The 12,133-nt window shown below is 45.9% G+C and overlaps 1 long non-coding RNA gene across 1 annotated transcript; it reads left to right on the forward strand.

Annotated features, from left to right (window-relative positions):
• Positions 1–8,609: 8,609 nt before the first annotated feature.
• LOC123049741 (uncharacterized) lies at positions 8,610–10,296 on the forward strand. Its single transcript, XR_006423646.1, has 3 exons — positions 8,610–8,964; positions 9,288–9,512; positions 9,860–10,296. It is a non-coding gene; the product is annotated as an uncharacterized lncRNA (long non-coding RNA).
• Positions 10,297–12,133: the final 1,837 nt, after the last annotated feature.

The following is a 12,133-nucleotide window of genomic DNA, read 5'->3' on the forward strand; positions in this document are numbered from 1 at the left end:
GATAGGTGGCCCCACCCGGTGGACCCCCCGGGACCCTTCCGGTGGTCCCGGTACAATACCGGTGACCCCCGAAACTTTCCCGGTGGCCGAAACTGGACTTCCTATATACAATTCTTCACCTCCGGACCATTCCGGGACTCCTCGTGACATCCGGGATCTCATCCGGGACTCCGAACAACTTTCGGATTTCCGCATACTAATATCTCTACAACCCTAGCGTCACCGAACCTTAAGTGTGTAGACCCTACGGGTTCGGGAGACATGCAGACATGACCGAGACGACTCTCCGGTCAATAACCAACAGCGGGATGTGGATACCCATGTTGGCACCCACATGTTCCACGACGATCTCATCGGATGAACCACGATGTCGAGGATTCAATCAATCCCGTATACAATTCCCTTTGTCAATCGGTACGTTACTTGCCCGAGATTCGATCGTCGGTATCCCAATACCTTGTTCAATCTCGTTACCGGCAAGTCACTTTACTCGTACCGTAATGCATGATCCCGAGCAAACACTTGGTCACATTGAGCTCATTATGATGATGCATTACCGAGTGGGCCCAGAGATACCTCTCCGTCATACGGAGTGACAAATCCCAGCCTCGATTCGTGCCAACCCAACAGACACTTTCGGAGATACCCGTAGTGCACCTTTATAGCCACCCAGTTACGTTGTGACGTTTGGCACACCCAAAGCACTCCTATGGTATCCGGGAGTTGCACAATCTCATGGTCTAAGGAAATGATACTTGACATTTGGAAAAGCTCTAGCAAACGAACTACACGATCTTGTGCTATGCTTAGGATTGGGTCTTGTTCATCACATCATTCTCCTAATGATGTGATCCCGTTATCAATGACATCCAATGTCCATAGTCAGGAAACCATGACTATCTGTTGATCAACGAGCTAGTCAACTAGAGGCTCACTAGGGACATGTTGTGGTCTATGTATTCACACATGTATTACGATTTCCGGATAACACAATTATAGCATGAACAATAGACAATTATCATGAACAAGGAAATATAATAATAACCATTTTATTATTGCCTCTAGGGCATATTTCCAACAGTCTCCCACTTGCACTAGAGTCAATAATCTTGTTACATTGTGATGAATCGAACACCCATAGAGTTCTGGTGTTGATCATGTTTTGCTCTAGGGAGAGGTTTAGTCAACGGATCTGCTACATTCAGGTCCGTATGTACTTTACAAATATCTACGTCTCCATTTTGAACATTTTCACGAATGGAGTTGAAGCGACGCTTGATATGCCTGGTCTTCCTGTGAAACCTGGGCTCCTTGGCAAGGGAAATAACTCCAGTGTTGTCACAGAAGAGAGTCATCGGGCCCGACGCATTGGGAATAACTCCTAGGTCGGTAATGAACTCCTTCACCCAGATTGCTTCTTGTGCTGCCTCTGAGGCCGCCATGTATTCCGCTTCACATGTAGATCCCGCCACAACGCTTTGCTTGCAACTGCACGAGCTTACTGCCCCACCATTCAAAATATACACGTATCCGGTTTGTGACTTAGAGTCATCCAGATTTTTGTCGAAGCTAGCATCGACGTAACCCTTTACGACGAGCTCTTCATCACCTCCATAAACGAGAAACATATCCTTAGTCCTCTTCAGGTACTTCAGGATATTCTTGACCGCTGTCCAGTGTTCCATGCCGGGATTACTTTGGTACCTTCCTACCAAACTTACGGCAAGGTTTACATCAGGTCTGGTACACAGCATGGCATACATAATAGACCCTATGGCCGAGGCATAAGGGACGACACTCATCTTTTCTCTATCTTATGCCGTGGTCGGGCATTGAGCCGTGCTCAATTGCACACCTTGCAATACAGGCAAGAACCCCTTCTTGGACTGATCCATATTGAACTTCTTCAATATCTTGTCAAGGTACGTACTTTGTGAAAGACCAATGAGGCGTCTTGATCTATCTCTATAGATCTTGATGCCTAATATATAAGCAGCTTCTCCAAGGTCCTTCATTGAAAAACACTTGTTCAAGTAGGCCTTTATGCTTCCCAAGAATTCTATATCATTTCCCATCAACAGTATGTCATCCACATATAATATGAGAAATGCTACAGAGCTCCCACTCATTTTTTTGTAAACACAGGCTTCTCCATAAGTCTGTGTAAACCCAAACGCTTTGATCATCTCATCAAATCGAATGTTCCAACTCCGAGATGCTTGCACCAGCCCATAGATGGAGCACTGGAGCTTGCATACCTTGTTAGCATTCTTAGGATCGACAAAACCTTCCGGTTGCATCATATACAATTCTTCCTTAAGAAAGCCGTTAAGGAATGCCGTTTTGACGTCCATTTGCCATATCTCATAATCATAGTATGCGGCAATTGCTAACATGATTCGGACGGACTTCAGCTTCGCTACGGGTGAGAAAGTCTCATCGTAGTCAACCCCTTGAACTTGTCGATAACCCTTAGCGACAAGTCGAGCCTTATAGATGGTCACATTACTATCCGTGTCTGTCTTCTTCTTAAAGATCCATTTATTTTCTATGGCTCGCCGATCATCGGGCAAGTCAGTCAAAGTCCATACTTCGTTTTCATGCATGGATCCTATCTCGGATTTCATGGCTTCTAGCCATTTGTCGGAATCTGGGCCCGCCATTGCTTCTTCATAGTTTGAAGGTTCACCGTTGTCTAACAACATGATTTCCAGGACAGGGTTGCCATACCACTCTGGTGTGGAACGTGTCCTCGTGGACCTACGAAGTTCAGTAGTAACTTGATCTGAAGTACCTTGATCATCATCATTAGCTTCCTCTCTAGTCAGTGCAGGCACCACAGGAACATCTTCCTGAGCTGCGCTACTTTCCGGTTCAAGAGTTAGTACTTCATCAAGTTCCACTTTCCTCCCACTTACTTCTTTCGAGAGAAACTCTTTCTTCATAAAGGACCCGTTCTTGGCAACAAAGATCTTGCCTTCGGATCTGAGGTAGAAGGTATACCCAATGGTTTCCTTAGGGTATCCTATGAAGACGCATTTTTCCGACTTGGGTTCGAGCTTTTCAGGTTGAAGTTTCTTGACATAAGCATCGCATCCCCAAACTTTTAGAAACGACAGCTTAGGTTTCTTCCCAAACCATAATTCATACGGTGTCGTCTCAACGGATTTCGACGGAGCCCTATTTAAAGTGAATTCGGCAGTCTCTAAAGCATAGCCCCAAAATGAGAGCGGTAGATCGGTAAGAGACATCATAGATCGCACCATATCCAATAGAGTGCAATTACGACGTTCGGACACACCATTTCGCTGAGGTGTTCCAGGCGGCGTGAGTTGTGAAACTATTCCACATTTCCTTAAGTGTGTGCCAAATTCGTGACTCAAATATTCCCCTCCACGATCTGATCGTAAGAATTTTATTTTCCTGTCACGTTGATTCTCAACCTCACTCTGAAATTCCTTGAACTTTTCAAAGGTCTCAGACTTGTGTTTCATTAGGAAGACATACCCATATCTACTCAAGTCATCAGTGAGAGTGAGAACATAACGATAGCCACCGCGAGCCTCAACACTCATTGGACCGCACACATCAGTATGTATGATTTCCAATAAGTTGGTTCCTCGCTCCATTGTTCCGGAGAACGGAGTCTTGGTCATCTTACCCATGAGGCATGGTTCGCACGTGTCAAATGATTCGTAATCAAGAGACTCCAAAAGTCCATCTACATGGAGCTTCTTCATGCGCTTGACACCAATGTGACCAAGACGGCAGTGCCACAAGTATGTGGGACTATCATTATCAACCTTACATCTTTTGGTACTCACACTATGAATATGTGTAACACTACGTTCGAGATTCATTAAGAATAAACCATTAACCACCGGGGCATGACCATAAAACATATCTCTCATATAAATAGAACAACCATTATTCTCGGATTTAAATGAGTAGCCATCTCGAATTAAACGAGATCCTGATATAATGTTCATGCTCAAAGATGGCACTAAATAACAATTATTGAGGTTTAAAACTAATCCCGTAGGTAAATGTAGAGGTAGCGTGCCGACAGCGACCACATCGACCTTGGAACCATTCCCGACGCGCATCGTCACCTCGTCCTTTGCCAGTCTCCGTTTATTCCGCAGCTCTTGCTTTGAGTTACAAATATGAGCAACCGCACCGGTATCAAATACCCAGGAGCTACTACGAGTGCTGGTAAGGTACACATCAATAACATGTATATCACATATACCTTTGGTGTTGCCGGCCTTCTTGTCCGCCAAGTACTTGCGGCAGTTCCGCTTCCAGTGACCACTTCCCTTGCAATAAAAGCACTCAGTCTCAGGCTTGGGTCCATTCTTTGGCTTCTTCCCGGCAACTGGCTTACCGGGCGCGGCAACTCCCTTGCCGTCCTTCTTGAAGTTCTTCTTACCCTTGCCTTTCTTGAACTTAGTGGTTTTATTCACCATCAACACTTGATGTTCCTTTTTGATCTCCACCTCCGCTGATTTCAGCATTGAATATACCTCAGGAATGGTCTTTTCCATCCCCTGCATATTGAAGTTCATCACAAAGCTCTTGTAGCTCGGTGGAAGCGACTGAAGGATTCTGTCAATGACCGCGTCATCCGGGAGATTAACTCCCAGCTGAGTCAAGCGGTTGTGTAACCCAGACATTTTGAGTATGTGCTCACTGACAGAACTATTTTCCTCCATCTTACAACTGAAGAACTTGTCGGAGACTTCATATCTCTCGACCCGGGCATGAGCTTGGAAAACCATTTTCAGCTCTTCGAACATCTCATATGCTCCGTGTTGCTCAAAACGCTTTTGGATCCCCGGTTCTAAGCTGTAAAGCATGCCGCACTGAACGAGGGAGCAATCATCAGCACGCTGCTGCCAAGCGTTCATAACTTCTTGGTTCTCTGGGATGGGTGCGTCACCTAGCGCTGCTTCTAGGACATAATCTTTCTTGGCAGCTATGAGGATGATCCTCAGGTTCCGGACCCAGTCCGTATAGTTGCTGCCATCATCTTTCAGCTTGGTTTTCTCTAGGAACGCGTTGAAGTTGAGGGCAACATTAGCGTGGGCCATTTGATCTACAAGACATATTGTAAAGATTTTGGACTAAGTTCATGATAATTAAGTTCATCTAATCAAATTATTCAAAGAACTCCCACTCAGATAGACATCCCTCTAGTCATCTAAGTGAAACATGATCCGAGTCAACTAGGCCGTGTCCGATCATCACGTGAGACGGACTAGTCAACATCGGTGAACATCTTCATGTTGATCGTATCTTCTATACGACTCATGCTCGACCTTTCGGTCTTCCGTGTTTCGAGTCCATGTCTGTACATGCTAGGCTCGTCAAGTCATATTGCGTGTGCAAATCTGGCTTACACCCGTTGTATTTGAACGTTAGAATCTATCACACCCGATCATCACGTGGTGCTTCGAAACAACGAACCTTCGCAACGGTGCACAGTTAGGGGGAACACTTTCTTGAAATTATTGCGAGGGATCATCTTATTTAAGTTACCGTCGTTCTAAGCAAATAAGATGTAAAACATGATAAACATCACATGCAATCAAATAGTGACATGATATGGCCAGTATCATATTGCTCCTTTGATCTCCATCTTCGGGGCGCCATGATCATCGTCGTCACCGGCATGACACCATGATCTCCATCATCGTGTCTTCATGAAGTTGTCTCGTCATTTATTACTTCTACTACTATGGCTAACGGTTTAGCAATAAAGTAAAGTAATTTACATGACGTTATTCAATGACACGCAGGTCATACAAAAAATAAAGACAACTCCTATGGCTCCTGCCGGTTGTCATACTCATCGACATGCAAGTCGTGATTCCTATTACAAGAACATGATCAATCTCATACATCACATATATTTCATTCATCACATCCTTTTGGCCATATCACATCAGAAGGCATATGCTGCAAAAACAAGTTAGACGTCCTCTAATTGTTGTTGCATGTTTTTACGTGGCTTCTATAGGTTTCTAGCAAGAACGTTTCTTACCTATGTAAAACCACAACGTGATATGCCAACTTCTATTTACCCTTCATAAGGACCCTTTTCATCGAATCCGATTCGACTAAAGTGGGAGAGACAAACACCCGCTAGCCACCTTATGCAACTAGTGCATGTCAGTCGGTGGAACCTGTCTCACGTAAGCGTACGTGTAAGGTCGGTCCGGGCCGCTTCATCCCACGATGCCGCCGAAACAAGATAAGACTAGTAGTGGCAAGAAAATTGACAACATCTACGCCCACAACAAGTTTGTGTTCTACTCGTGCATAGAAACTACGCATAGACCTAGCTCATGATGCCACTGTTGGAGTCGTTGCAGAAATTAAAAAATTTCTACGCATCACCAAGAACTATCTATGGAGTCTTCTAGCAACGAGAGGGAAAAGAGTGCATCTACATACCCTTGTAGATCGCGAGCGGAAGCGTTCAAGCGAACAGTGATCCAAATCACCGATGACCGAGTGCCGACGGACGGCACCTCCGTGTTCAACACACGTACGGTTGGGGAAGACGTCTCCTCCTTCTTGATCCAGCAAGGGGGAGGGAGAGGTTGATGGAGATCCAGCAGCACGACGGCATGGTGGTGGAAGCAGCGGGGATCTCGGCAGGGCTTTGCCAAGCTCAGCGAGAGGGAGAGGTGTCACGGGAGGGAGAGGGAGGCGCCAGGGGCTTGGGTGCGGTTGCCCTCCCTCCCCCCTCTTTATATAGGGCTCCTGGGGGGTGCCGGCCCTAGGAGGTCCAATCTCCAAGGGGGGCGGCGGCCAAGGGGGTGGCTTGCCCCCCAAGCCAAGTGGGGCACCCCCCACCCCTAGGGTTTCCAACCCTAGGCGCAGGGGGAGGCCCAAGGGGGCGCACCAGCCCACCAGGGGCTGGTTTCCTCCCACTTCAGCCCATGGGGCCCTCCGGGATAGGTGGCCCCACCCGGTGGACCCTCCGGGACCCTTCCGGTGGTCCCGGTACAATACCGGTGACCCCCGAAACTTTCCCGGTGGCCGAAACTGGACTTCCTATATACAATTCTTCACCTTCGGACCATTCCGGAACTCCTCGTGACGTCCGGGATCTCATCCGGGACTCTGAACAACTTTCGGATTTCCGCATACTAATATCTCTACAACCCTAGCGTCACCGAACCTTAAGTGTGTAGACCCTACGGGTTCGGGAGACATGCAGACATGACCGAGACGACTCTCCGGTCAATAACCAACAGCGAGATCTACATACCCATGTTGGCTCCCACATGTTCCACGATGATCTCATCGGATGAACCACGATGTCGAGGATTCAATCAATCCCGTATACAATTCCCTTTGTCAATCGGTACGTTACTTGCCCGAGATTCGATCGTCGGTATCCCAATACCTTGTTCAATCTCGTTACCGGCAAGTCACTTTACTCATACCGTAATGCATGTTCCCGTGACCAAACACTTGGTCACATTGAGCTCATTATGATGATGCATTACCGAGTGGGCCCAGAGATACCTCTCCGTCATACGGAGTGACAAATCCCAGTCTCGATTCGTGCCAACCCAACAAACACTTTCGGAGATACCCGTAGTGCACCTTTATAGCCACCTAGTTACGTTGTGACGTTTGGCACACCCAAAGTACTCCTATGGTATCCGGGAGTTGCACAATCTCATGGTCTAAGGAAATGATACTTGACATTTGAAAAAGCTCTAGCAAACGAACTACATGATCTTGTGCTATGCTTAGGATTGGGTCTTGTCCATCACATCATTCTCCTAATGATGTGATCCCGTTATCAATGACATCCAATGTCCATAGTCAGGAAACCATGACTATCTGTTGATCAACGAGCTAGTCAACTAGAGGCTCACTAGGGACATGTTGTGGTCTATGTATTCACACATGTATTACGATTTCCGAATAACACAATTATAGCATGAACAATAGACAATTATCATGAACAAGGAAATATAATAATAACCATTTTATTATTGCCTCTAGGGCATATTTCCAACAGTACGGACATGTGACGCGGCTGGACGCACCACTTGATACGCTCACATACCACAAAAGTGACCCTTGCCAGGCTTAGTTAGTCTCCAGAAATTCTTAAACAAACGGTGAGCACCAGTACCAGGCCTGGCCCATTTTTGGCCCTGTGAGCGAGCGATCGCTACAGGCGATACATACTAGTCCCCTGTATGGACTCAAAAAAATCAATATTAGTCTTTGTATCCGCCAGCACGAAGCCGCCGGGCGCCGGCCACGCCATTGCCACCAATTGACCTGCCAAGTGAAAATTGTGGCAGTACTTGCTGGGGATTGCACTTGGCTAGCCGCCGAAGGCGATCTATCACTGTCTAGGTAACTTCCATCAAACACATTAAGCTACGCTACAAGGGCGCCTCCTCGCGCGTGCCATGTCAACACATTGGTTGGGTAGGAAAAAAAAGAGGGGTAAAAAGAAAAAAGGGAAACTAAAAAGGCCTCTCGAGAAACCCTAGAGCCAATCACCGCCGCCGCTCTCTCCAATCCCCTCCGCCACGCCCGTGTCCCGTCTCCCATTCCAATCCCCTCTGCTCCAGCTGCTATGCTCTGCATCTCCTTCGACTCCTCTCCTCGTCTTTCTTGCGTGACTCCTGCTCGAGTGCGGGGCGTGGAGATGGTTGTCCGCGGCGCCGGCGCACGACGCGGAGAAGCGGCGGTGGCGTGTTGTGGCTGTACTGGGTTGGCCGGCTGATGCCGCTCGGATCCTGTTCGACGAGATTGTCGGCGACGTGTTGCGGGAGCAGGAGAGTGGGGTCTAGTCCCGGCAGTTTGGGGCACGCTGCTGTTGCTCGTGCAGGAGAACGGTGGCTGCAGCGGCGCGTTCGGGGAGAGCTACGTCGACCCCATCTTCGTTATACACGGCAGCCGACCGAGCTCCGTGCGCCGGTGAGTCCAGGCTCTCTCTTTTTTGTGTGAGAGGGTAGCGCTGCCGAGCCTGGGGTGCAGGCAGCCATGGAAAGACAGGAGACGCCTCACCTCGTTGCCTCGCCCTTGCGTGCTGTACAGGCCGCCATCTCTCTCTCTCTCCCTCTCTTGATTCAATCCTCAAAAACAAATCTCATTTTTGTTTCTGTGCCTACAAGGTATTCAATGAAAGAGCCTGTACATGTGTGATGTTTATACTCATATGTGTTATCTATTGTCTGTCTTTTAGTTTCAGACGATTTCTTTAACTTTTTAGCATTTTCAATTTCATGATGTTACTTCAGGTTTGGTGTCCGGGAGCTGGCGGCAGGAAGTCAAGGTCATCGACGTCGCAGTCCATAGATCATCCTCCCTGTTGTGACACCCCACAGGCACTTTCCTCTTTGGTCGCCCCTCCTCACGGACGCTTCAGAACGACATCTTAGCACGATGTCGGTGGAGGAGAGGATCACTATCGTGCGCTCAGCGGCTGGAACATGCTGAGGTCCTCATTCGACCTTAATTTCAAGGTAGCTTTGCTGTTTAATTACATTCCCTCCTAGCTAGCTAAAAAGAGACATTCATTTTTGTGTGTGCAGAATTGCGTGAGTTGTCAGTGAAAAGTTAGTAGAGCTTGCTTAATCATGATGTAGTAATTAGTGCATTGTTGCTTATGTGAATTTTTTAGGAACGAACATAGCCACGAAATAAAAATGACCACTATGCTAAAGAGGCTTATTCTAAACATGGCATCTTTATGTCAGTTACCTATAGTGTCTAAATGCTTACATCCCAATTTTCCTAGAAATTTTTGTGTCCTTCCTCTTAGCCTTTAGGCACTGCAAGTTACATATGTGAAATTGTCTGTCTCCAACAGTAGCATTTCATTCATTTGGTCTGGGGCAAGTGATGAACGCCTTGATGCGCAAGATCTTGAACTTACATGCTGGCAGGAGAATATATTCCTGCCATCGACATGGTTCAGTCTCCATGGGTCAAACTGCGTAACGGCTTGTAGGCAACCAGAGATGATAATCAAGCCTTCATCGCACACCTTGGACTCGGCTCGAAACTGTACCTCCCATTAAAAATCATGTCCTGGTAAGATGAGATGTAACCAAACCTATAGGTAATGTGATTTTGTAATTTTGGCGTGCCAACGGATTTTGGTGGATGTTGGTTGTTTTGGGCATGTGGTTTGTGTTGTCGGAATTTTGAGGGGTATTTTTAGTAGATGTTGGTTCCTGCTCATCCATGTTTGGCTCTTCTAATACCTATGCACTCATCTTGGAATGATGGTTTATGAGAGCATGTCAAGCTAGAAAGTTTCACAATATTGCTTCTTTTAATTAATTAAGTGCAGATTCATACATTAGCTGTTGAGGCTATTTGAATTTCCTTTGCGTTTACTATCCTACCACCCATCGAAATCTCTTTACAAAATGTAACCAAGCTGTATGATTTTCAACGCCAGAATCCATCAGAATTCTATACCTAACAGTCATGATATGATGGATCTGGACGAACCATTTGAGCCCACTTTTTAGTCGGCCTATGGGCAACCCTTTTGGTATATACAAGAGTACGTTCATATATATGGTGACTGATACAAAAGGGCGGTAATTACCTTTTGATTATTTTGATTTAACGGTCATGTCTAATTGCTTGATTGAGTAATAGTGCTCAACATGTCACATCGTATATTTCAGATTAGTGATACATATTGTAGTCTTAGTTATACCTTTACTTGTTTTAAATCATTTTTCCACACACGCATGACTGATACAAGGGCACAGTAAGTTTTCTATTTGTCCACCTGCTTATCTGGAATAGCCTTTAAATATGGCTGTTGGCCGTATACCTTTAATCTGCTTTGTCGAAGGCTGTTGTCATTAAGCTTTAGTGCTTCGTTGTTCATCATAGTCTCATTCCCTTGATAATTAATAATGAGGCAATGAGAAATAGGTGAAACTGTAGGAAACATGAAGAAGCAGGGATACACGATTCAGTTTGTCATTGGAAATTGGTTTCCATGGCTAAATTACTCAACTCAGCACTATTTTTTCTTGCTCATCTTGTTTATTTTCTATAGTACATTGTTCTTTATCGGTTGAAGGAAATATGCCCAAGAGGCAATAATAAAGTTGTTATTGATATTTCCTTATATAATGATAAATGTTTATTATTCATGCTAGAATTGTATTAACCGGAAACTTAGTACATGTGTGAATATATAGACAAACAGAGTGTCACTAGTATGCCTCTACTAGACTAGCACGTTGAATCAAAGATGGTTAAGTTTCCTAGCCATAGACATGTGTTGTCATTTGATTAACGGGATCACATCATTAGAGAATGATGTGATTGACTTGACCCATTCCGTTAGCTTAGCACTTGATCGTTTAGTATGTTATTATTGCTTTCTTCATGACTTATACATGTTCCTATGACTATGAGATTATGCAACTCCCGAACACCGGATGAACACTTTGTGTGCTACCAAACGTCACAACGTAACTGGGTGATTATAAAGGTGCTCTACAGGTTTCTCCGATGGTGTTTGTTGAGTTGGTATAGATCGAGATTAGGATTTGTCACTCCGATTGTCGGAGAGGTATCTCTGGGCCCTCTCCGTAATGCACATCACTATAAGCCTTGCAAGCGATGTGACTAATGAGTTAGTTGCGGGATGATGCATTACGGAACGAGTAAAGAGACTTGCCGGTAACAAGATCGAACTAGCTAGGTATTGAGATACCGACGATCGAATCTCGGGCAAGTAACATACCGATGACAAAGGGAACAACGTATTTTGTTATGCGGTTTGACCGATAAAGATCTTTGTAGAATATGTGGGAGCCAATATAAACATCCAGGTTCCGCTATTGGTTATTGACCGGAGACGTGTCTCTGTCATGTCTACATAGTTCTCGAACCCGTAGGGTCCGCACGCTTAACGTTCGGTGACGATCGGTATTATGAGTTTATGTGTTTTGATGTACCGAAGGTTGTTCGGAGTCCCGGATGTGATCACAGACATGACGAGGAGTCTCGAAATGGTCGAGACATAAAGATTGATATATTGGACGACTATATTCGGACACCGGAAGTGTTCCAGGTGGTTTCGGAGAAAACCGGAGTGCCGGAGGGT

This window comes from Triticum aestivum, chromosome 2D, assembly GCF_018294505.1.
Source record: "Triticum aestivum cultivar Chinese Spring chromosome 2D, IWGSC CS RefSeq v2.1, whole genome shotgun sequence".
In the NCBI taxonomy this organism is placed as follows: domain Eukaryota; kingdom Viridiplantae; phylum Streptophyta; class Magnoliopsida; order Poales; family Poaceae; genus Triticum; species Triticum aestivum.